Source organism: Natator depressus, chromosome 5 (assembly GCF_965152275.1).
Source record: "Natator depressus isolate rNatDep1 chromosome 5, rNatDep2.hap1, whole genome shotgun sequence".
In the NCBI taxonomy this organism is placed as follows: Eukaryota; Metazoa; Chordata; order Testudines; family Cheloniidae; genus Natator; species Natator depressus.
In genome coordinates this window covers 79,111,666-79,138,011 of record NC_134238.1, presented here as the reverse complement: position 1 = coordinate 79,138,011, position 26,346 = coordinate 79,111,666, and the positions used below count along the sequence as shown (strand labels likewise).

Genomic DNA, 26,346 nt, shown 5'->3' with positions numbered 1-26,346 from the left:
CCTTACATCCATTTCCTTTAATGATGAACCTGACTCTGTTTTAAAAACAGAGCCTGGTTCATCATGAAAGGAAACTAATGAAGGCACTTGCCTTAGAAACTGTAACAATCAAAGAAAGACCCTTTTGGTTGTAATTAATATTTTTTTAGATAATTTCTCTTATTAAAATATGTTAATTTACTTTGGTTTCAGGTTATCTGAAACCTTTCTAAAAGTGAAGTCTGAAGCTAATTCCTGCTGCAAGCAGCGTAATTTGAAGCTAAAAGAATTGAGACTGCATTTTTATTAACATGAGCAGAAGGACTTAAATCCCAAAATCGTGATCCTTATATGACACATGTTGCATTCTTTAAATCTGCATCTCCTCTTTCCATTACTGGATGCAAAAGGGCAGCAGCACCAAAAGCATTCTGTCATTACGAAAATGGTCTATTCACAGCATTGTCTGACAAAGTACCTACATTAACAATGCACCCCATTCAGTGATCTGATTTTTACAGACATTTGAACACCAAATTCAAAAATCTCTATGATGGTGGGTTTAATGAGGTACTCTGTTATTCTCTGTAATAAAAATTAAAAGAGAGAGACAGAGTTCTTCAGCTTAATTGCCACATCTGTTATTTGGCACTTTACTGTGATTGACTGGAGTGTATGTGTCAGAGACTCTGCCAAAAACAGGCACATTGCATAAATAGACTTATAACTTATAGCCCAACTGGCATTAGCACCTTATCTGTTACGACTTCTACTGTTGGTCATTTAAAACAATGTGTCTATTGGCCCAGGTTCATTCTGTAAAGAGTTATGCGGAGGGTGGTTGATTTTTTTTTATTAGAAACATTTACTGGTTTCAGAAGTAAGGGCTATAATAATTTACATGCACATTTTATAAGATGGTGTCTAACAAGAGGAGTCAGCAATCCACAATGCCAAATGGGACTAAATTTCGTGTTTGCTTACAGTTGTGTAGCACTGTTTTGATGTGGTTGTAGATCAAAACCAAGTGCTGGGACAACAAAGAACTACTATATTACATTTTATGGTCTTTTATTCTTATGAATCAAGTTTGTATACAAAGATAGAGGGTAGGAGGTGACACACATTAAGAAGGTAGCAATCTTATTTCAGTAAATAATTTACTAATTAGAGACATGGTCCATATTTTGATTTTTTTTCACCTCAGTTAGGTCACCATTTTCAGTTTGGGAACTGAAATGGCAATAAATCCCAATTACCCATTTTGGGAGGCCTAATGGCTAGTTTTCCTGCCTACATATTATTTTATAAAACTCTGTGAACGTAAGAACGGAGAACTATGCAGCCACATTACAAATTTCAGTATATGAAGCGTATGATTTTTCTGCTCACATTGCTACTAAGCTTCAGAGAGAGAGCCCGGTTCATTGAATGAAGAGTCAACCTCTTTGCTTTGTATACTTCTCCACTGTTCCATTTGATTCATCTTGAAACTGAAGTCTTTGAGGCTTTCTTGCCCTTGGCTGTTTGATGATATGAGATAGAGTATTAGGCTTTGTGCATTCAATCTTGAGAGCTCACTGGCTATCCAGAGCTGTTCTGATAGATGAGAAGGTTTGGGTGGGAATGAAAGTGGTACTATCTCTTGCAACCTGTAGAACTGGGTGCTCACTTTTGGGATGAAAGCTGAATTAATTCTACTACCTACTCCTTGTAAAAGGTACATCATGGCTGTATGATGCTCCCAGCTCTGACATTCTTCTTTTTGGATTTGATCAGAAGATTGAAGCTCCATTCGGCCCAATCTATCAACTTCCTGTTGAGCAAGTCTGCTGTGATGAAGTTTCTCTTTCAAATTCAGGGCAAATGGGGATCTGGGATTTTTCTCCATCCAGAAGAGTAGGGGAGTGGCCTCTTTCTGAAAAAGCTCTTCCCTGCTTATTGATATGAGCCATAACAGAAGTATTGTCTGTCACTACAAGAATGTCTTTGTTGAACAGTTAGAGAACTCAGGGCTCCAAGGCTGTTTCATACTGCTCTAAGCTTCAGCTAATTTATATTGTGGCTAATGTTCCCTTGCCTCTCCACCCCGTAGTCTCTCTCCTGCTTCCCACATATGTCTTTTACAACACCTGCTTTTCTTAAAACTCTCCTTATTTCTGCAATTGGTGGATTTTACTTGTTTAACTAAAACACAGCTTCAAGATAAGCTATTCAATACTTTCCATATATAGTTCTCAAAGTGCCTTATAACGAATGTAAATATCTTTATCCACATTTTACAAAACAGGTAACTAATGCACAAAGAGATGGAGCCACTTGGCCAAGTTCACATAACAGGTCAATAACGAAGCTGGGAATAGAACTGAAGTCTCCTGACTTCTTCTTTAGTGGTCTATCTATGGACCCATGCTGCCTCCAATACACTGTCCAGCCTCAATGAAAGTAGCCATTTGTGTAACACCATTATCAAAGTCATGAAATTTATGAGTTTGGGGCTTAATCCTGAGAGGTTCTAAGTGTCCTCAACTCTCATTTACTTCAACAGGAATCAGGAGAATTCAGTCAACTCTACAAAAGAGGCCTTTAAAGAAAACAAACAGGATTGAGCAGTGTCACGGAGTGTGGCTCCTCTCTTGCCTTCTCTCCACAAAAACTGCACAGACCCCCATGGTTGTGCCTTCTTGCATGTCTTTTTATTTTGTGTTCCCTCCACCAACTTCACAACAGTCCTTCTGCAACAGCCTACTTACAATATTCAACTAGTTTCTGGTCCTCTCACTAGGCTCAGCTAGCCCTATTCCTCCCTTTCTCCTTCCTTTCTTCCCCCTTCTGCCTTTCCTTCCTGTGCCTTTCTTTTATCAGCCCGGGGATGATGGGCAATTAGCTCAGCCGGGCAGCCTGATTGAGTAATTACCACCATCAGCTTCCTACTGGGGAATTAATTACTATTAGAGTGATCAGAGTGCAGGCTCACTTATTTGCACCCTACACTCTGTCACAGGGTGTATATGAGGAGGCAAAGATGCTTTTTGGGTTGCATTGTTTTCTGCTCTTTCATTTAATTATTTTTCCATTTACTTTTCAAGATGTTAACTACAGTGAATGAACTTACAACCTATGATGCCTAAAAGGAAAGCCAGGTATACTCAAGCTTTGGCATTTCACCTGAAGACAAACACATCTGGTGCAAACAGGAGCAATTCTGAAAGCCCCTAAGAGATTCTGGCAAGGACAAGAAGTTGTTGTTGCATTCTAGGATGGAAGCTCCAGGGAAGCCCCTGAATGGCACTAATTTTTTACAGGTTGACTGCAGTGGATTCTAACAAGGAAACTACTTGTTCATTTCAAAAACCGACTATCAAAGGAGAGGAAGAAAGACAAGATTGGCTTGCATCTTTCCCCAGGCAGTTCATTGCCAGAGGAGAAAGAGTGTTTCATGGATGCTTCCCAATATGACTTTGTTCAACACAGGATGATTCACTTTCTTAAAATGAGAAGACTGGAGACCAAAATAGGATTGGAAAATCTGAGATCTGCAAGGAAAAGGTGTGCATAGGAAAGTAAACAGTCTGAAAGGTCATAGGCATGGAGTCCTCAAATATTTTAGAAGAATGGAAAAGTATCCAAACTTTGGGATGCTTAACCAAACCACTGAACCTTTGAGGTTCGCCCATAATGGAAAACATGTTTTAAGCTTTTATGTTATTCATGCATAACACAATTTGACAAGAACTGTAGTCATGGGAAAAGAAGTCTGGACTTAAAATGTGTATTACAATTGCAGAAAATTAATTGAAAGTGTTTCAGTAAAGAGATTAAGTCTCATGGTGGCTCTCTAGGATGTAGTGGAGGGAATACATGGATGCTGGAGATGGAAGAAGCTACTGGCAGCAAACTGGAGCCATTAGAGTAGGCAAGTATCTCAATGTATTCTCTGTGTCTTTTTATTATCAAATCAAAATGTTTCTCTTTATGTTTATTAATTATACTGCTATAATAATTAATAATATATTCCTCTGTTGGTTATATGCAGTTTTGCCAGAACAAGTGAGTATGACTTTCATTTGGTCTGACCTCCCATCATAAGAAATATCAAATCTCCTTTAACGTACCAAGGCTTAGCCATCATATAAATGTAGCACTGGTTCTATGGTAGCTCAGGGTAACAGCAATGGGCCAAATCTCCCCTTTGTCCCAGAAACTTACAGAATGTAGTGCCTTTCATCCATCACAGTGATGAAGCATAAATTCACTAATACTGCTGTACATTTTCAGCAGACCTCAAGACTGAGAAAGAAGTTCAGCATTTTTTCTTTAACGTTCCATTAGAAGAGACCAATTGTATGGACTTTGGAAGCAGCTTTGTAATGTTTGGATTCCACAACAGCATTTGTTCACACATTGTACAGTACATTAAAAGGGGATAATGGTCTCCTGTTCTTCTCACTTACCTCAGTTACATTGTAACTCCGTTGACTTCACTTGAGTTACTACATTTATTCTGGTATAAGTGAGAAGAATACCAGGCCCAGTACAGGTGCCTGAACACACCGAAGGAAAAAAAAATCTATGCCTCTCATTTTATTTCTAAATTTTTTAATAACTAAAGAATAAAATCAAACTCTTCACAACAGGCAATCAATTGTCTTTACTAAAATAAAGCCTACAGTTTAAAATATGTATTTCAATCTCACTGGCAGGTACTCTTCAGAAACAGTTGTTATTTACAGTATCTGTCTGGGGAAAAAAAAGATTAAAAGATCAAGTTACTCTTCACTTCCAAACAAGTCAGGCCACAGCTGTACATCAGATTCTGAGCAACTGTTCCACATGTACACAACAAGGCTTCTGTCTTCCCACAGGGTTTACTCAGGTCATCTGCATGTGGCGTGGATTAAAGCAGCACTAAAGCTCTATTATAAAGTAGGCTAAACAGTGAGTTTATACACACAGTGCCTGTGCCACTGGTAAATTCCTCCGTTTGACATTCTCATCAGAGGGGTTTCCATATACTGCATGCAGAGGAGACTGTACAAAGTTTAAGTTTGACTTCCACTGAAAAAAGTCAAAAAATGGTGTTTCATCCTGTGTATTTCCATGCTGCATGTAAATAAAGAGAAATAGGAGGGAGGAGCCTACTAAAAGGTCTTTCTGTGAAAAAACCTGCAAATAACGGCAAAGGAGTCAATGATCCTCTGTGTTAATAGAAAAGCAGAATTAAAGCCTTTGTGCCGTTTTCTCCTGAAGTCACACCCTCAAATTTTAAAAATATGAGTTGGGGCAGCGGTGTGCTAAAATGGGACCAAGTTATCTCACGGGACAATAAGCAACCCATCTCTCACCACCCCTGGCATTACCCAGAGGAACAGGCTGGGTGTGGGAAGGGGTGGGACATCAGTAGGGGATTTCCTTTTCCCCTGATCTACCTAGGAAGGCTACATTGGCAGGGCCTTGCCTGCTGAGCCTCAGAACACTCTGGGATTGTGTTTAAGGCTCCAACCCAATTTCCCTCCCTCCTGAGGGACATCACAGCTGCTTGTAAGATCCTGAGACTGAAACTGAACCCTGGAGACTATGGTGAGGGAGCTTCCAAATCCCCTTGCCCTCTTGTCATGTTACCTTCTCCACAGTTATGTCTCTTACCCATGTCAGATCCATCTGTGAGCTGGAGTGCTCCCACCTGGTTACTAGATAGATTCCCAGTAAGTAACAGAGACCTAACGGAGTAGTAGCTTTATCTTGAACTAAACAGTTAAAAAGGGCACACAGACAAAACACCAAATCAGGTAAAACAGATTTCTCTTTCTCAGGAACAGCCTAAAAACAGCAGAAACCTTGTTAGTAGGTTTCAGAATATAGTAAGCAGTTGGAAGCAGCTTAGAACATACTAAAGCAATCCTTTACACTACTTCCTATACCTGAATGGAAAGACATACTAAACTATGTACTCCATATTACGCACACACAAAAAACCCCACTTTAAACCATAACAATCTCTTCTGTGGGGTGGTAAAACTTGGCTGTGTGGGTTGATAATTCCAGAAGGTGTGTGAGATGAGGATAATGTCCTGCCCACCAAGTGACAGTGTCACTCAGAGTTCCACACAAATTATTACAGCAGTGTCTAGAACCCTGTTTTTCTTTTTTGTGTGAGCTAAAAATCTTACCCTACAACAGAGACCCTGATTTGAAAGGTCACTAGATGTTGTTCCACAGTAGGCTTTAGTCAATGAAGACGATCCACCTCCCAAGTGGATGAGTGCATTGGCTGAGTACTCACCAAGGGGAGCGGTCCACTCACCACCCACCCCATCTCCTTCCCCCACCCCCACAGTCAAGGATCAAGTAAAAAGGAGAGAAAAAGAGACAAAGAAAAAAATGTCCTCCTTTGAACTCCAGACTCTTTTGCCTACAGTGAGAATGGGGTCACCTTTGTCCGGGGCTTTGCACAGCTCATGCCAGTCTTTGCCTCACGACTGGACTGGAAAACCTTCTGCAGAACCAGCTGCAGTTATCCTGCAGAACTTGCTGCCTTCTGCCTGGACCCAAGGGCTGCTAGGAACTCCTGCAGGCCAGTGTTAGTTACAGCTCCCTGCACGGCTGGTCTCAGAGCAGTGTGGTGGGGGTGTTATTGGGCTCCCACAGTTCAGTTCCATCCCTGCTGCTCCACTTACAGAGACCCCCATTAAGGAGAGTAAGTGTCTCTGGTTCCCCAGGCCACTCTCTACAGAACCCCACCCATCTGTAGTGCTGTTGTTCATTCCCCTCTGAGGGGTCCTGCGCTGCTAGATCTGTCACCCCTTCATGGTGGGTTTTCTGCTCTGCTCTCTGACACCTCCCCTTACACTTTTCACTGTCTTTATGCAGCTTCCCTCCAGCCTCTCATGCTGTTTTTCTCCTCCTGGCTTCCAGCCACAGCCCCTCATCCTGCCTTGTGCTGCTGTATCTGTCCTTCCCACAGCACACACAGAGGCCAGGACCTGAGCTGGGCTCCCTGACTGGCCTGGCTGTCTGGTCAATTAGACTTATTTGGAGTACTGTCTGTTTCCCATTGGCCCTGATCTGGAGCTCTCAGATTGGCCAGAGGTTCTTTCAGTTCGAGGATCCTGATTCCTTCTCAGTCCTTCCCTTGTCTCACTTGTATAGGGAAAGGGCCAACCAAAAAAACCCCACCAAGTTTTTGTAAGGGGCCAACTGTCCCATTACATTCCCCTGTGCTTTTCACAACTTACCCCCCTGGTTTCTAAAAATACCTGCCTGATGTACAATATATCACATAACATGTTGGGGCGGGGTGGGGGGACCACAGTACAGCGGGTATCTCATTGTCCTTGAAAATCCATGCTCACCACTCTGCCCAAGCAGTCACTGTACAATGCAGTTGAGTAAGGCATTAGCAAAGTTAATAATGTCCATGACCATGTTCATGGGGGGAATCAAAACATAGGATCCTGAAATGGATTATATACAATTGAGGTTAGGTATTGCAGTTATATTTCACCCCTCCTCTACACAAAAACACTTCCGCTCATTGTTGAGATACCAGGTTGGTAGGACAGTCCTAGTGGAGCAGGTGGGTCTTTCGGAGCCCTTAACCTGACTGCCTCAGAAGCCCCATCTAGCTCTCCCTCATCCTCATCACTTACAGGTTCATCTACTGTGGCCACCCATTCAGGACAGCCTAACTCTGGCTCAGATTTTGCACCTGCTTCAATGGTGTACATCTAAGAGACTCAGTTCTCCCTCTTTCTGCCACTATCACATATGTTCCTGAGCGTACTGGGTTTGGCTGGGGCCCTCTGTCTTATTGGTTTGGGAGGTAAAGGGGCATAACTTGAGCTGATCCCCATGTACTGCTCTCTCTAAACCACCCTTCTCTGGCCATACAGCAGACACGGGCAACTCCAGATGGTTGCATTTGAGCATTATGTAGGTCACTGCTTCCGATCTATCCCCTATTTTATTCTGGCTCCTTGACTTGTGGTTCCTGTCTAGCACTTGGTCACCAGTGTTGATGATGGCTCTGTGAGACTTATGAACATAGTCCCTCTTCCAAGACTAAGCTGCTTTTTCTGACACTTCTCAAGCAAGGGTCACAGGCCAACATGAACTGCCGGTGGTGTTTGTGGACGCATTCATCCAGTTCTCAACTTCAACCTCAGGTCAAGCTGACTTCCATAACACATTGATGGGCAACTATGGATCTCTCCTAAACAACAGACAGAATGGCGCGTAATCCGTTAATGAGTGCAGGTAGCTGCTGTTTGCCAGAACCAATTCAGGAAGATGGTCTTTCCATCTCTGCTTTTGTTCAGATTGTATAGTCCAGAGCACCTTATATATGGTATGGTTGAACCTTTCACAATCCCTGTTCCCTGATGGATGGTAAGGGATTGTCCTACTCTTAGCAATGTGATACCTTTTACACAGCTCTGCTATTACACTGGATTCGAAGTTCCAATCTTGATTGGAGTGCAGACATGCTGGACATCTGTAATATACAAACCAATGTTGTATCAGGGCTCTAGTCATTGTATGTGCAGTCTGATCCAGTGTGGGTACTGCAACAGTAAACCATGTGAACATATCTGTCAGCACCAATACACTCTCACACCCATCAGATGGTAATGGTATTATCTGGTAATGTGTAGTCCAGAGCCACTCCCTCCAGTGGACTAGTTACATTTATACATCCTATAGTGATTCTCTCACAGGGACACAGGTCTTTGGACAAAGCACATCTCTTACAGTGCTTAGTCATTGTGCAGTCTCTTTTGCCATATTGGGTCAATAAAAACTCTGCTGAATGACTTTTGTGGTATCTCTGGAACCAAAGTGTCAGGATGGGTCCAATGCATGGGTCTTCAGCTTGGAGCCTGCAAAAGTCCCCTACTGTGACCCAAAAATTTTTCCATTTGGTTCTGAGTAATTTTATAGCACTTCTGAGTCAGAGTTTGCTCCAGTGATTCTCCAGAGCCATCTTCCCGATTCGAGATTATAGGCCAGAAACTCATCTTCAGATCCTCTGCCACTATCATGAGGAAGTCTTTGTTATTCTCAATGTCTGGGACCTCTCCCCACTAGATCAGGTATGGGAGAGGACATCAACATTCTGGTTCAACCAGCCAGGTTTGTAATACAAGTCAAACTGGAAATCCACCAGTTGGGCTACCCATCTCTGTTCAGGATGCTGCCAGTCTGGGAGCAACAAGTATCTCATTGGGTTGTGGTCCATGAAAACAACAAACTTTTGGTACAGCAGATGATCTTTGAATTTTCCAGTCACCACCCACTTCATTGTAAGCAGTGTCAATTTGAACACATTGTAGTTCTTATTTCTTCTGCATTTCTCAATATCGTGCTTGCATATGAAATTACTTTTTCCATTCCATCTTGCTTCTCGCTGAGCACAGCTCCCAAGCCAAGTCTACATGCATCAGTGGTGAGAGTGAATGGTAAACTGAATGGTAAAACTCCAATACTGGGGGACTCATTAACTTTTCATGTAGCTTTCTGAAAGCGTTGACATGTTTGATCCCACACAAATGGTGGTAAGACCTCCTTCCTGCTTCTTCTTTTTGTTTGCACCACCAACTTGAATAGAGGGGCAGCAATCTCAGAGAACTTGGGAATAAATCACCTGTAATAACTCATATAGCCCAATGTGTGTCGTACTTCCCATGGATTAGTTGGCATAGGCCAGTTAACCAAAATTTTAGTCTTTTCTTCATCTACTCAGATACCGAGAGCCATAACTATGTGTCCTAGGAACTGAACTTCCTTCCTCAACAAACATTTGCTAGGCTTCAGTTTGAGGCCATGCTTTTTTAACTTGGAAAACAGTGTCCAACTTCTCCAAGTGGATAGAATCACAAAAATATAGGGCTGAAAGGGACCTCAAGAAGTCATCAAGTCCAGCCCCCTGTGCGGAGGCAAAACCAAGTAAACATAGATCATCTCTGGCAAGTGTTAGTCCAACTGTTCTTAAAAACCTCCAATGATGGGGATTCCACAACTTCCGTTGGAAGCTTATTCCAGAATTTAACTACTCTTATAGTTAGAAGGTTTTCCCTAATATCTAATCTAAATCTCCCTTGCTGCAGATTAAACCCATTACTTCTTGTCCAATCTTCAGTGGACATGGAGAACTATTGATCACAGTTCTGTTTGTAACAACCCTTAATATATTTGAAGACTGTCTTCAGTCTTCTTTTCTCAAGACTAAACATACCCAGTTTTTTAAACTTTTCCTCATAGGTCAGGTTTTCTAAACCTTTTATCCTTTTTGTTGCTGCCTTCTGGATTCTCTCCAATTTGTCCACATCTTTCTTAAAGTGTGGCGACCAAACCTGGACATATTACTCCATCTGAGGACTGAGGAAAATATAATTATGTTATCCAGATGTATAAGGAGAATTTCATAGATATAACTGCTCAACATCATCTCCATTAAGCATTGGACAGTGGCAGGGGCATTGAACAGCCCAAACAGCATCAGTGTCCACTCAAACAGTAGAAACCAGGTAGTGACAGCAGTCTTCTCTCTGTCTTCTGGATCCATTGCCACCTGGAAATACCAGAGGTGCAGTTTAATTTTGAAAAGATTTGGGTCCTTCACAAAACTTCCAGAGATGCTTCAATTCTTGGAAGAAGATATGCTTCCTTTCAGGGCACCTGGTTAAATCACCTATAATCACAGCAGAAAAGGACACCTCCACCTTTCTTCACCACTACCACAGCCATGGGAGGATGCCATGGGAGAGCAGATCCTGCATACCGCTTGAATTTCTGGAAGACAGCTGGGTATCTTCCTGTGTCTCTTCAATTGGTTCCATTTCCCCCACGGGGATTTGATGGGTATTCGTGGTGTTCTGCACAAAATTGGTGTCATCTTTGGAGAATATATCCTTATGTTTTTCCAATCGCTTGACCAGTCATTGTACCTGATTTTCAGTTAGGTCCTCCTGTTCAATCTGTACTAGAACCTCCTAGTGTGGATAACCAGTGGTTGAGCCTGAAAAGGTCATACCCTCAACCTCCTGGGTACGTAATACATTCCCGGTGTTACTGAACACTACTTTTCCCACTGGGACTACTGTAGTTGGCAAGTAGACCTCAGCAATGTGAACCCCTGGATGAAGTAGGATGGTCCATTCACTAGCATTTAACACTATGGGTGGAATTTGTCCACCCTTACTTTGAGCCAAAGCATCAGCCACATATAGTCCGTCGGGCAAATCTGTTGCACAGGACCCTTCCACTGTCCCCTTACAAAAATAAAGGACCAGATTCTGTCTTGTCAAAAAACCTGAGGGAAGGTTCCTCTTTTGGAGCTTCTCCCCACATTATTTAATGGAGAGGGGTGCCTCCCCTTCAAAATGGGCAGATAGTTTGGCCCCCAGAATCCCCAGATCTTGAGACATTGTCCAGAGCCATTTGTGCTGAGGCCCTGTGCCTCCTCTGCAGCTTCAGGGTCTACTGTCCTTCCACAGTCCATTTCCAGTTGATTCGGCAGGGCTTCTCCCATTTGCCACTGCCACTGGGATCCTCACCCTTCAAAGGGGGTAACCCACAGCACATAGATGGCTCCATGAAAAAAACTGAATCAGCACCAGACTGCACTAAGTTTTTAGTGAATTCCATGCAGAGTTATAGGGAAAGAAGGGAACAATTGAAAGATAAGTGATTGGGGACAATTCCCTTCCCCCACTCTGACTTGGGTCAACTACTTCCCAGATGCAAAGACAAAAGAGCCCTCCATAGGGTTCAGAAAAGGAATGGTGACTCTGAGCAGGCAGATGACTCTCTTCCACACAGAAGTGGGAGTCCTACACACTGAAGATCCTCTACATGTGAAGCACTGGGATGCATGATCTGGTCCCAAATTTCTAGTTATTCTCTTTGTAAAGATTTAAACATTTTCAAGGTTTTGTCTTTCTTGTAATAATACATCCCAAGAAACTAGAATAACGTAACTAAGAAAGTGGTGAACTTCCCCGTGTTATCTCAATGGAGTGTTAACTTTCAAGTGTAATTATTAGCCAGTAAGCCTCTAGGTTTACCTGTGCTTATATGTGGCATTTATAATAACCGAACCACTTCATATATGTATGTATATGAAGGATAACATCTGAGAAATCCCAAAAGAGCCCAGAGAGAGAAGGTACAATCTCAGAATTTCCAGTTTTCAGAATACAATTTAATCCATTTAATGTCATGTAAATTATTGCCCCTGATTAATTGTATTGTAGCAGTTTTGCATGAATTACACAAAGATAATTCCCTCACTTATTTTCAGGTATACACCACAGGCTTTGACCATACCTGCCCTTCTCTACACTGACCAGTCAGTTGAGGTCAGCATCATGACATTTAACCCAATTGTTAAAAATTGTATTTAAACCGAATTCAGTATCTTTCAGTTCAGAAAAACCTTCAAAGAGCAACAAAGCTGCTGCTCCAGCATACGCTCTCCATAGAAACTCTAGCATCCATACTGTTACAGGTCTCCTCAACACAAGATGATCATCTCATATACAGCCATGGGCTGTGGCAGAAAGCCACAAATAGGCTGTAAGTATTAACTATATATATTTATTAGATCTATCTACAATTATGCACACCAACTTTGGCAAGGAAAGATGACAAGTGAAAGAAAGTATTGAGGACACTAGATCTCAGATGTAAGAACATGCCAGAATTTATGGATATTGGCCTGCAAACCAAGAATATCTGATAGAAGGATCGTGAGATATCATCACCACATTAGGGATAATTAAGAAGCCTGTATCTAACCCCAAGTGCATCGCATTCAGGAGTCCACAGAAAACCTCTGAAGAACAAATGCCTGTACATTCTTACTACCATTAACCAGTTCTTCTTTGACACTAATGGAGGTTTTAGAAGGCATGTAAATCCAGAACAGTACTGTACCCTTAAAGTTAACAGGGGAGGGGGAGGTAAATGGGCTTGTGTTCTTTTTTGTATCTTTGTGTGGTACAAAAAAAAAAGACTTGAAAGGTTTTGTGGAAGGGAAGAGTGAGAGGCTAATTTTAAAAAATTACATTTTGTCTTTCACATTAGAATTCAGATCTGATTTACCCCAGAAGGTTCTGGGGATATGTCTGCACTAAGCTATTTTACTTAAAATAGCACCAAGGTAAACTTGCTGGCAGCATTTTAGACGAACACTTAAGTGAGTGGAGAACTGGTGAAATTATGACATCAGAAGAGTCGAGTGAACACTGAATAACTGAAAGGGAAAGTTCAAACAGGAATTAATTCAAGGAAATTTTATGGCCTGGTATCATGCAGGAGGTCATACTAGATTATCACAGTTGCTTTTCTGGCTTTATTATCTATTAAAGGAAATTTTTAGTCAGACTGTTTAAAACTATCTGTTTTTTGCTTACTTAACTTTACTTACTTGTTTTTGTTATTTAACTTCAGTGACTAATTCTGCAGAAAGTAAGTCTTCAGTCAAGATTCAGCACTCCCACCCATTTAAGTAAAATATAAGAACTCATAATATGCATGCCTGAAGATACCCAGGAAGTCCCCCAGCAAAACGAGGGAAGACTGGATGTGACATTCCTAATATGTCTAAGATCTAAAAAAGAAAAAAAGTTCAGGTGTTTTTTATACATTATTTAAAAAGGCATAAAAGTCCACAACAAAGGGACTTTATTGTGCTCCCCTGAGAAAACATTGGAGTGTCCTTTAAGAAGGTGGGTAGTGGGTGTGAAAGACCAGCCCTGTTCCTGGGTGAAGCTGATGATACGTTTGTGAGTAGCAGAAGAAATCTTTCCACACAATATGTTTATCATGCTAGTTCTGGAAAGATATGAGGCTTCTAATTCTGTTGGTAACCCCCAGAAAAACATGAAAATTAGTGCCAGATGCCAAGGGGCCATGGAGAACATATTTTTTATGAATGTAGAACCAGGCTGTCAGATTATCTGCCCTGTTATGGCATTAAATTATCTATGTGAGCATCCATACACAGTGACAAAAGCCAAGTGACACACAGTGATGGAACTGTTGCTACGTAACAACTCATCTGTTTGTGGGATAGTCAGACAACTAAGTTTTAAGCTCCCTGTCTTACATTTCCCTAGTTATAGGTCTCTATTTGCAAACTGATCTTCATAGGCAGGTGTCTGTGCCTAGCTCTTTTGCAGGATACAGCACCCATATTAGGACAATAAGTATTTTCCCTTTCCACATTCTGCTGTATAAGCAACATGTCATAAAAATGTCTCACTTTCCAGGTTAACGTGACACTTTTTATGAATATTTAGATATTTATTTTTACATAGAAATTTTATTCTGTATCAGTCACTGCCTTTCACTAGCCTATCACTTTTCTCTAATAGCATGGGTGAGTAGATTTGCAAACAGAAAAGAATGATAGTTTTCTAGGGCAATTTAAGTGTGTTTGTAATGTAAAAACTTTCTTCTTTGTTGCTCCTTGAAAGCAACACAGTGGTGGCTAAAACAGCAATACTACAGTACTGTGAATGTTGCTTGTACTGCATATTGCACTTGTTAAGCATATTGGGCCAAATTCAGTGCACCCAAGCAATCCTTTTCTTCCCCTCCCACTTTCTGAGACATATTTTTGGTGCCTTTTGCTTCCTGAAAGTATTCCAGCTTGCATTTTTCAATGTCATAAAAAATATTATAGATTGCATGAGTTTTTCAAAGGGACTTCCAGTATTTGTGATGTCACTGAATATAGCAATCTAAGTACTTTCAATATACCTGGAAATACCAAAAGAATTACATGATGAGGGGAAAGAAGATATGAGGAAGGGGACATGCTGGAAAAGGAAGATTTTTTTTAATGGGGAGCTGAAGAGGTAATTCTATGATGAATGTCAACGGCCTTTAGGTGCCTAATTCCTTTAGCTTCTTTGAATATCCCAGCCCTTATCTTTAAAATGAGCGCTATATGCATATACCTTAATGCTCTTGTGATATTAGTATTCTGTTTTATGAATTAGTTATCCTTCTGGCTATGTTACACATGATTTCTCTGAAATGACAGACACAGACATCCATGCTAACAATAAAGCAATAGCTTGGAACTGAAGTATATAACTCATTGCCCAAGCAGTACCCGGGGTGAGCTAACATAAGTGTAAAGTGCCACTTTTAATAATCTAGCCACAAAACAGTATGTAGTAGAAATAATCTAGTGCACCAAACAGTATCAATCAACACTATTTCAGTACTATGATCTACCTAAATTCATATACTACATAGTCAAAAACTTAAAGCTAGCTGCTGCTTTTTTTTTAACCTATGTAAATAATAAGATACAAATAAATGTGGCCAGTGCTTTAAAACAATCACTTTGGACCTAAATTTGTTGACACAAATGTAATTATCACTACCTAGCATTAATTCCCTTTAGTTTAATCCTAGTAAAAAGGAGCATCAATGAAACAAATAAATGCCATTCTATGAACTTTGCTTTTCATAGTAATTCAATGAGATATTTGCTTTTCTATTTTTATGTAATCTCCAAATAAAGAGACATCCCTGTTTTAAATGACAATGACTTTAAAGACATTAATAGTGATGTTTTAAATAAAGGGGCTCTTATGCACAAAACGGTAATTATATGGGTAATTAAAATCCACTGCGGCAATAATGGTGCTCTGTGGCCTGCAGAGCATTCCTCAGCCATAGCGCGTACAAAGCTCACAGGCATCATTTACATACTGCTTCTAATAGAAGGGGAAAGCCCAGCTTTTACATAAAGTCTGGCACAGTTCTAAAACAAGCAATTTTAAAAAAATGGTTAAGATCCTTTTCTTGAAGGCTGTCTCCCACAGAATAAAAACAGACTGGCTAGCAGAGCTTCATACTTCGCAAACCTTTATTCTCCTAAATTATTCAGCTGTGCTAGGTCACAGTGATCACTCTTCCAGGAAGGTTTCTTCTAATCAATGGAAGGAATTTTTTATGCTGACAGTCTAGTCTCTCTCTGGCCCTGGCTGGGTGGAATCGTCACAGTTTCACAGGCTTATTTCTTTCCACTAAAAAGACTGACCAAAACATATATTTAAAGCATTGGGGGAGGAGCTAGTAGGGGGTCTGATTCTCCCCTCCTTATTCCCTGAGACCACATGCGTCCCAGTGCTTCTCCTGGAGCAGTGTAGCTCTGCACTGTCCCTAGTGCTATGAGGGCATAGCACTAACCAAGAGAAAGCTTACAAAGTAGTGGGCAAAGGTTATGATTTTTATTGTCATATGAATCACAGTTATAAAAATGGCTGATTTTAGTCATAGAACTTAATAATGATACTTTGAAAAGAGCCATTTGTAAATTACTCTGTCCATATAGAGCCTGATTGCCCACTCATTATGAGCAATTACACGTGCAAGTAGTGCCTTTGAGGTCTATGGTGTACATGTGAGCACTCACCCCTGTGAGTAAAAGTAAGCAATAGTGTTGCATGGGTGTAATACTGAACAGAACTTGGCCCTTTGTTTTTGCTGATATTTTATACATAAACAACAGAATCATCTTCTACCAAGCCTCTTATGCTATGTATTTAATATTTAAATACTAATACATCTACTTTAACATTTTTATGTTTCATTTTTGACAACTGCAAGAACAAAATACAATCTAGCATTCCTTAACTGAATCTATGTTGACACAAACTAGTACAAGCGTAAGTAATTTTGGTGACAGCCTCTCCCAAAAGCATATAAAAAAAGAAAACAAAAAGTCCTAATGACAGAGAATTGAATAAACAGGATAGATTATTTAATATACTTCTATTACCAGTTGCAAACATTGCTTTTTTCTTTCAAGAGTCTCCAAAATCAAGTATTCACTTACAAGAGTATAAACAAAGGGTAAAAAAGTGTGTCGTAATAAATAAAGTGCAATAATTTGCATTCATGTAATCTAAAGCTTTACAACTCTTTATTCAAACCATTATTACACAGTATGATCAAGGTACAATGCAAAATATAGATAGACCACAAGCAACCTTGAGGAAGCTTAACTCCTTATGCTTCAGTGTTATATAGTAGTGGAAAATAAAGATTAAAGAACACCCACAACACCAAAGATCTTCTTGAGAATCATATGTTGCCTTTGAGCTAAGTGTTTATGGGTAAACATGTTTCAAAAGAGGTTAAAGTCAGAGCTGGATCACAGGATCCAAAAAGGCAGTGAAATGACCAAGTATCATTACTCTTATTTATGGAGTAAGGCCAAAATCCTGCCGCCCAAGCTCTCAGCCTGAGAAACTCAGCTGGATACTGGGGAGCGTCGTCAGGGAATAGTGAGAAGAATCCTTCCCCAAAGGCAGTGGAGGAGGAACAGTTGTTTTTAAACAAATACATTTCTAATTGAAGGCCTTTCCACTCCAGCTGTCTTATCCTAATTTTTAAATAGGCTTACAGTGGATGACGCAAGTCTGCTGCCTCTGGGGGCCAGAGCTACCACAGCGTACAAGCATTCTGGGATCTCGCTTCTCTTCTTGAGTTTTGTAATTCTGGCACATGGTCATGAATGTTTTGGAAAAGATTTTTAAGACAAGGGCTAAATGTTGCCCACAGATATTAGTGTGTACAACTCCTATTTAAGTTTTATTAGTGTAACATACATGTATTTGTGGGCAGATTTTTGTCCAAAATTTGCACTAGTGCTTATGGGGCATCTATAATAATTTGATTATATGGACTCAAAAGTATACTGTGGGGAAAAATTCTGCACTAGGAGGTGGAGGCACTAAATGACCAACTTGATCTTTCTATCTTTAACATCTATTATTCTATTTGTATGATTCCCATTCTAAATTTATAATTCTATATTGTCTATTATTTGCTGACTTATATCTTACACTTCCAAACAGCAGCTGACAAAAACCATATATAAGAACTGCATCAGTTATGTCACTATAAACAGTTTAACTGCTGTAGACCTTCACCTCTTGATGGTTTTTTTACATAAGACTGCTTCCAATGTATTAGTTTCCTTGGGGCTACCAAGCTTAGTTTGACTATTGGCTTCAGTAGGCTCTGATGCCAGCCAGCCATGCATAATGGCTTCTTTGTCTAGTTGTCACATGAACAGTTTTAGGTTACGATTATTGTCACTCCAGGCTTAAACAGGAAGGCATGCTTTCACACAAATCATCCACTTTGTGGGCTCTCTTTGGCAGAAGCCCTGTGCTTAGAACTATTTTACTCCACAGTTTATCAGGATAGCTGATTACTAAAACCTTGAGAATAAAGTTTCAAAATCTCTCATCTAATTCAACCAATGCTTAATTGTATCCACCTGTCACAAAAACAAAGAGGCAAGTAGCATGAATTAGACAGCATTTAAATAAGGATACATTATCTAATTTCAAGGAAGAATCAAAACCCAATTCAAGTGTTAAACCATACGGATAATAAAAATATATACTGCAGTGGGATTAAAGAGCTGACTGAAAGTAACAACAGAAATAAAATTTAGAGGTGAATTTGGCAGTCATCCTTAATTCATCCTGTTGTGAGCATATTGCAGCACATGTGGTCAGAAGCATCCCCCATTACTCTGAAACCACCTCAAAAATTTAACCACAATGGGGAGACAAGCAGAGCATTTCAGCTACAAAACTGTACCTCTTTGTTTTACCAGTCTCATCCTTACCAGGATTTATGTACCACTAATTAGAGTTTCAGGTGGTACACAGGGCTTTGCGTGGAGTTCATTCTAAAACAGTATTTGGGAAAGAAAACACATCAAAGTCAAACTTTTCTGCCTCTGAAATACACAGCTCAAATATCTTAGAAAAAATTAGGAAGATAACACTTATATTGATTTTTTTAACAAGAAAAATACAGATTAGTTTTGTGGTGACAGCAATGTTAGTTTGTATTACATTCTCTAAGAAAGAAATCCATCAAATTCCCTTGCTGTGGATAGCTAATAAGTCTGTAGTAGAGTCTGTGATATGCTAGATGGTAGACAAGCAACAAACATGAAGGAATCATTCCAATGTATGCTGCTAGTGCATTGAAATCTATGAGACTCCATTAGGGAATAAACATCAGCCTTTATAAGAACAGAATTTTCTTTGGAAGACTGAGACCTAAAATATTGAGGACTAGACTCTAATACTCTTACTCACTCTCTGAAATACCTTGCTCTGGAAGCAGTACAACTGAAGTCAGTAGCACTACTACTGGAGTAAGGTGCTGTTCAATTAGAGTAAGTGTAACAGAAACTAGCCCTAAGAGAGATCAGGGTGCTCAGCAGCACCTCACATGATAGAGTTCCAAGTGCCTAAAAGGCCTCGCAAAACAATATGACTTATCCCAACTCCAATGGTGAAATGTTTGAAACAACAATCTGTTTATTGTTTCCTGAGTTTAAACCAATAATAAAATAATTATTCAATCTCGAGTCCAGCTTCTGCCCATCTCATTCCACTGAAATGGCTCTCATCGGTCTCTAAATACCTCTTTCTGGCCAAATCTCAGAACCACTACTCCATCCTCATCCTCCTCAACCTGTCAGCTGTCTTCGACACCACTGACCACACTCTTCATGAAATCTTGTCCTCCCTTAGCTTCCATGATTCAGTCCTCTCTTGATTCTTTTTCTACTTTTCTAGTTGCTCCTTCAGTGTGCCATTTGGAGGATTTGCCCCATCCACCCTCCAATTTTCTATGCGGGTTAAACAGGTACTTGATCCCCTTCTCTTCTCCCTCTTGCCTCTGGGAATTTAATTTGCAAATACAAATCCAACTACAATCTTTATGCTGACAATTCACAGATCTACCTCTCTACTCCAGATGTGTTTCCTTCTGTCCACTCTAAAATCTTGGCCTGTCCCTCTGACCTCTCTTTGTGGATATCTAGCCATTAGGTCAAGCTCAACATGATAAAAACAGCGCTCCTAATCTTTCTCTCCCAAACTGTCCTCACTCCCTCCTTTCTGAACCACTACAGACAGTACTGCCATACTCCCTGTTACTCAGGCCTGTAACTTGGGTGTCACTTTTGAGTCAGCTCTACCTCAAGTTCCTCATACCCAGGCTGGGTCTAAACCTTGCCAATTCTTTCTGCCACTGTCGCTAAGATATGGCCTTACCCATCTATCTACACCACTAAGACTGCCAGCCAGGCTCTCATCACCTCACATCTCTATCACTACAACGTATTTTTCTCTGGCTTGACAAATACAATCTTGCCCCCACTGGTATGCATTCAGAATGGTCCTGCAAAGATAATATTCTTAGTTCTTCACTTTGACTATGTCACCCCCTATCTTTGCATTTCTATCCTGGCTCCCCTTTCTCTATCACATCAAAGATAAACTATCTGCCATCACTATTTGCCTTTCACATGGATGTCATTTCTCATAAACTATCCAGATTTTGACTGCTGCCTCCAGTTGGCCAATGGTGCCAGCCTTCATCACTCACTTTTTATATTTTCAAACAAGCCCTTTTTTGCTTTCTCTCATGCTGCCATTCACACTTGGGAGGACCTCCTTGTAAACACCTGCAAAACCACATCATTGTCCTCTTTAAAACTCTCCTTTGCCCACACAAAACTTGACTGTTTATCATGCTGACCAAGGTTGGCTCATCGTTTGCTTGTACTCCCTCATCGTTCTGTCCATATCCACCTGTTGTCTTAAATTTACATCGTAAGGTCTTTGGGCCAGTGTTTGTAAAAAGCCTACCACGAGGACCTGATCAGGACTGAGGCTCCTGGGTGCTACCACAATATAATTAACAAACAACAACAACAGACACTCATATAGAGCTTCGCACTTTCAAGCTCCTTTACAATTAACTAATAAATCCTCTTAGCACCTCTATGAATTCAATAGTTAAAAAATTAGATAGAATTAGAATTATCCCCATTTTATAGTTAGAGAAATGAGGCAGAGATTAAATGTCTTGCCTGAAGTCACACACTGAGTCAATGGTAGAGCCAAGATTACAATTTCTGATGCCCAATCCCAGGCTCATTCCTCTAGAACTCATTGCCTCACACATCGAGAGAGTTCAAAATTATTGTTTCAGTGCACATTATGGATCAATTTATTTGCTAATTAGATATGAAAGATAGGTACATTATTTAAATTAAATTGTTACAAGAGCTGCAACTAGACTTGCCTGTCTAAATTTCAGCCTGAAGCTAATTTGTACATCTCACAGACTGAACTACCTGCAGTCCTTAATAGATGTTTTGCTTGAGTAAAGACCAAATAGTTTGTCTGGGTTTAACAACAGAAACATTGACACAATTAATCAAACTGGATCATCAAGGCCAATTGCCCCCCTAGAATGCTATCCCTATTTTTCTGACAAGATGGCTGTAATTGATATCAATAGTCTCAATTAATTGGAATAATGCTTACTACATGAAAATACAGATTTCTCTCAGAATTTTATATGCCCAGATGAAAAGAAAACTGGCACAGTTATATATACATTTGTGCCACATTGTTTTTAATTTATGTTTTTAAGTCTCTGAAAAAGACACGAGTAGAAATTATTAGAGATTAATGTCCTACATTAAATAGGTATTAGATTCTCACTGCAAATCTAGGCTCAAATTCCATTATCCTTGCTGATGATGACCAGAACCTTGCTCCTCAATTAGTCCCACTGATTTCAGTGAGACTGTTTGTGGTATACAGTACTATTCAATGTAAGGGAACCAGACTTTGATTAGTAGAAAGGTAGTAACCGTGACAACTAGATGGTCAGATTCTGATGTCAATAAGACCATTCACTGAGTAAGGTGATACTTATGAGTGAGAATCTGGCCCGTAATCCTATTGTTAAAGAAAAGATTTATAAAAGATTTTTTATTACCACACTATATTTCATAAAAGATATAAAATTAATATAAATAATGTTTATTTTGTAATGTTTTGTACAGCAACAAAAACTATCTTAACTAGTACCTAGAATTTCATCACATATTCAAGTACTCTGTATTTTTTCCAACAGCAGCTTAGTTTCCATTAGAAAAGGACATCTGATAATGCCTGTGCAACAAAAAGGTATGAGACATGCTGTGTAAAACTTTTGCCCAGTAATTTGAATAGAAACTCAAGGGATACTTACCAGCTGCAGTCAAAAGCCCCCTCAATACAACTCTGTTTTTTGCCAGTTAAACTTAAATATGTTAATACATTTCCTGTGTTCCTTCTGTATCCAAGTGAACTGCTTTTGAGAAATCAAAACTAGCTAATTGCTTCATTAGATGGTTGCGCTCATTTATTAAATATGCCTTTAAAAAAAATGATCATCATAATGTCCACACTGGGCCAGACCAAAGGTCCATCTAGCCCAGTGTCCTGTCTTCTGACAGTGGCCAGTGGCAGGTGCTTCAGAGGGAATGAACAGAACAGGTAATCATCAAGTGATCCATCCCAGCTTCTGGCAAACAGAGGCTAGGGACACCATCCTTGCCCATTCTGGCTTGTAGCCACTGATGTACCTATCCTCTATGAATTTATCTAGTTCTTTTTTGAACCCTGTTAATGTCTTGGCCTTCAAAACATCCTCTGGCAAGGAGTTCCACAGGTTGACCGTTCATTGTGTGAAGAAATACTTCCTTTTATTTGTTTTAAACCTGTTGCCTATTAATTTCATTCAGTGACCCCTAGTTCTTGCGTTATGAGAAGGGCTAAATAACACTTCCTTATTTACTTTCTCTACACCAGTCATGACTGTATAGACCTCTATCATATCCCCCCTTAGTCATTATGCTCATGGTAGGTGCTGGATGAACCACCCAGGAGACTGAAATTCCCAGTTTATCTACAAACTAGGAACAGCATATGCAACAGTAGTGTAAAGTTCCCTACATTTTCCTCTTGTGTGCCTGGCTTAGAGGAATCACCTCTAGGATCTTGTCTACTTACTAGCTGTGTTGCACTACCAGTGCAACTCCACCAGTGATAGCAATGGTGGAAGCTGTTATGCAGACAGGCAGGACTCAGGTATTTTTACCACTGTGTCATCTATGTTTCCACACTACAGCTTCTACTATTTCTACTGCATGTAGAGAATTAAAGCTACAAAGTTTGCTAATGTCGAGGCAGCCTAGATATGAGAGGATAATTCAGTATCCAGGACTTTTTATTCCTTGGCGAAATAAAACATGAAACATAAAAAATAAAATAAAAAACATATTCTAGTTTATGTGATGTAAAAACTTATTCAGGGAAAACTAGACTGAGATAACCAACTCATTTTACATAGACCACTGAAAGGACAACAAAGGATCATTTTTGGACAGTTATGGATTAGAACTAGTGAGCTAGAGGTGAAAGATTCACTTTCAATCCCATGAACTGTCCAACTCCCCAATTAAAGTTATTATTTTAAAATGTTAGTCGTTTCTCTTTTAAGGAGATTTGTTAAAGGGCAATCTACATTTCAAATTTGGTTGTATGACAAGAGAATATGGCTGTCCCAACTGTCTTTGTAGTGAAAATGATCTAGTTTTTACAATATAAGACCCACATTTTCAAGGTGTGCATGAGTGCAAGTTGGACACGCAAAAGTGAAAATTTAGGCCTAAGCTGTATTGTACATCCAATTTATTAAAAATCTTCTGTAACACCTCTGCTTGGCTGGCATATCTGACTTGAGACTGAAAATAAAAACTGCTACTCAATGGCTTTTAGAAGGAAACAGAATTAAGAACCCAGAAGACATGGATAATTTGCCCACCCAAATTGCTACTTTCATAAATTCCTCCTCCAGCTCAGTTAGTTACACCCTATACTGCATTTCAAAAAGAATGCACATAGTTAATTATGTATGCTTTCTCCCGGAATTGTGTTTTTGGGCACAACTGCCATTCAGGGTTGTTTACAATGAAATTGAAGTCTTAACCCAGCTTTCAGTTTCAGTCTCATATCAGATATGCCACTGCTCATTTAATGCATCTTTTAAGTGCAGGTCAGGAACAATTAAATTACATTTCTCCAAACTGATTTTTAGTTGTAAAAGTTGATGAACAATAAAATTTTCCTGAAGTCATTGTTGGTCTCTCTTCCAAACTATTTGACATTGCCAAGCATAGTTGAAAACCTCACTAAGTTTTACACACAATCTCTTTTATACCATGCTGATAACATATTCTGAATAGAGATTTTAGACCTTCAGTGAACTGAAAGGATTATAGACCAAATGTAGGCACCTAATATAGAGAAAGCATCATTGTGGTGAATGGCATAGGAACTACATTTATATTCTGACTTTAGGGAAGTATGTTACAGCTAGTAGCAACATCTTTGAAGAATTCATAAGATTCCAGATTAATTTGTGTTCTTGGTTCATTCTGGGAAATTCACCTATAGGCTATTCTGAAAATAGAGTTTCATATTTATAGTGGATTTGAGTTTATAATTCCAGTTGAAGTCTAACTAAGGTTTGGAAGAAATAAAAATAGGGAATATTTACACTCCCAAAATGCTTACAGGATATCACACTAGTGAAAGTCTTTATGCAGACACTCCTGAACACAGTCAAGTTATAAAGCAGGTGTGCATTTTTATGAGCAGAACCTGCAAGTTTACGTCCACTTACACCCCCATGTCTCCTCCTGTTGTACAATGTTTTCAGAATTACTATTAGAGATCAAATTAGTTCAAAGGTTCTCAAACTGGGGGTCATGACCCCTCAGGGATCGCAAGCTTATTACATGTGGGGTAGCGAGCTGTCAGCTTCCACCCCAAAATCCCACTTCACCTCCATCATTTATAGTAGTATTAAATATTTTAAAATGTGTTTTTAATTTATAAAGGGGGTCGCACTCCCTTTGCTGTGTGAAAGGGGTCACCAATACAAAAGTTTGATAACCACTGAATTAGTTGCTTGTAAAAAAAGGCCTTTGAAAATCTTTTCTTTTCCCTTGTTCAGGTACAGCCCAAATACGTCAGAATCAAAGGAGCCGAGCCAAAGTCTAAGAGCCTTCAAAGAAAAACTAAACCTCTTTAAAGAAACAGTTTCCCTGCTACTAGTGTGGTCTGCCAACCATAGGCTTGATCCTGCACTGAAGTGAATGGGCGTTTTCACTGACTGGAATGAGTACAGAATCAAGTCCCAAAGGAGGGGGAGTAGGAGGATGCTATAAGGCATGAGGGAGGAGAGCTGGGGATGTACTGAGTGGAATCCCTACTTATCGGTTCACCCAGCAGTGATAACCCTAAAGAAAATTATGATTAGTCTGTTGCCTTGACTAATATGTAAAGTTATTAGCTTCCAACTAATAATTTTGAAGGCAAAGGGACAATGGAGAAAAAGTTACTCTTTGCAGAGGAAACATGTTTAAATGTTATTTTCCCCTTGCTTTGACTTAGAGAAATTCTGTCTAAACAGTCTAGACCAATTGGATGTGTGTGGATCATAGAAGTCAGTTTTATTATTTGTTTAAAATAACAGTCTGAAACAAAATGTCTGTATATTTACATATCATATCTGGTGTGGGTGCTAAAAGAAGGTATATTATCTATGGAGAAGAAATAAAAGGATTTTTTGAGTTACTCCTTCACACATACAAAAATGAAAACAAGAGGCATCTGTATATCTAATTAGTTACCAAATCAGGAAAAAGAAGTGCTTCTGACTGTACCCAGTACTTTCAAGAAAGAAAGAATACCAACACATAGCCACTATAAAGAATAAACATGGCCCCTCAAACCAGTGAGTGTTTAAGGAGAACCCGTCTCCAAGGTTTCCACAAACTCAGCTCCCAACAAGTGGGGAATGGCACAGACTTCAGTATACGCATCACACTTTAAATCCGCATCTGACCCTCTTCTGGAGTGTCGAGAACATGTGGCACAGCAGCTCCCCTGCATCAGGGGACCTGGCAAACATTAATGCATCCGCAAACATTGAGTAACTAATAGAATAAAAGGTTTTTTTTGGCGGGGGGGAGGGGGAATCCAAAGTTGCCAGAACAAAAGACAACAGCACCCCTGGGTAAAATGAACAGGAGTACTTGTGGCACCTTATAGACTAACAAGTACTCCTATTCTTTTTGCGGATACAGACTAACAGGGCTGCTACTCTGAAACCTGGGTAAAATATTCATGTTCGGAGAGGAATGGTGAGTCGAAAGGCGGCTGTAAACGACCCTAAGTTTCTCTCGGGACGAAATGCCCAATGTGAACCGCTCTCTAATCCACAAAGCGCCCAAAAGACATGCAAGCGGCATATGAAAGCGATGGATGAAATCCCAGCCCAGCCCAACCCCAACTTGGGGGGATTTTCCCTACAACACCAACACTTAGGGGGCTTTCACCGCGCTCCCGCCACATGCAAAGTGCTGGGGGAGCAGAATCAAACCTCTTGGAAACT

At 40.0% G+C, this 26,346-nt stretch overlaps 1 protein-coding gene across 1 annotated transcript in view; it reads right to left on the bottom strand.

Annotated features, from left to right (window-relative positions):
- The window catches only part of MEGF10 (multiple EGF like domains 10), a 140,433-nt gene that overhangs the window by 113,658 nt on the left and 429 nt on the right, over nucleotides 1–26,346 (bottom strand). The gene's annotated exons all lie outside the window — the stretch shown is intronic.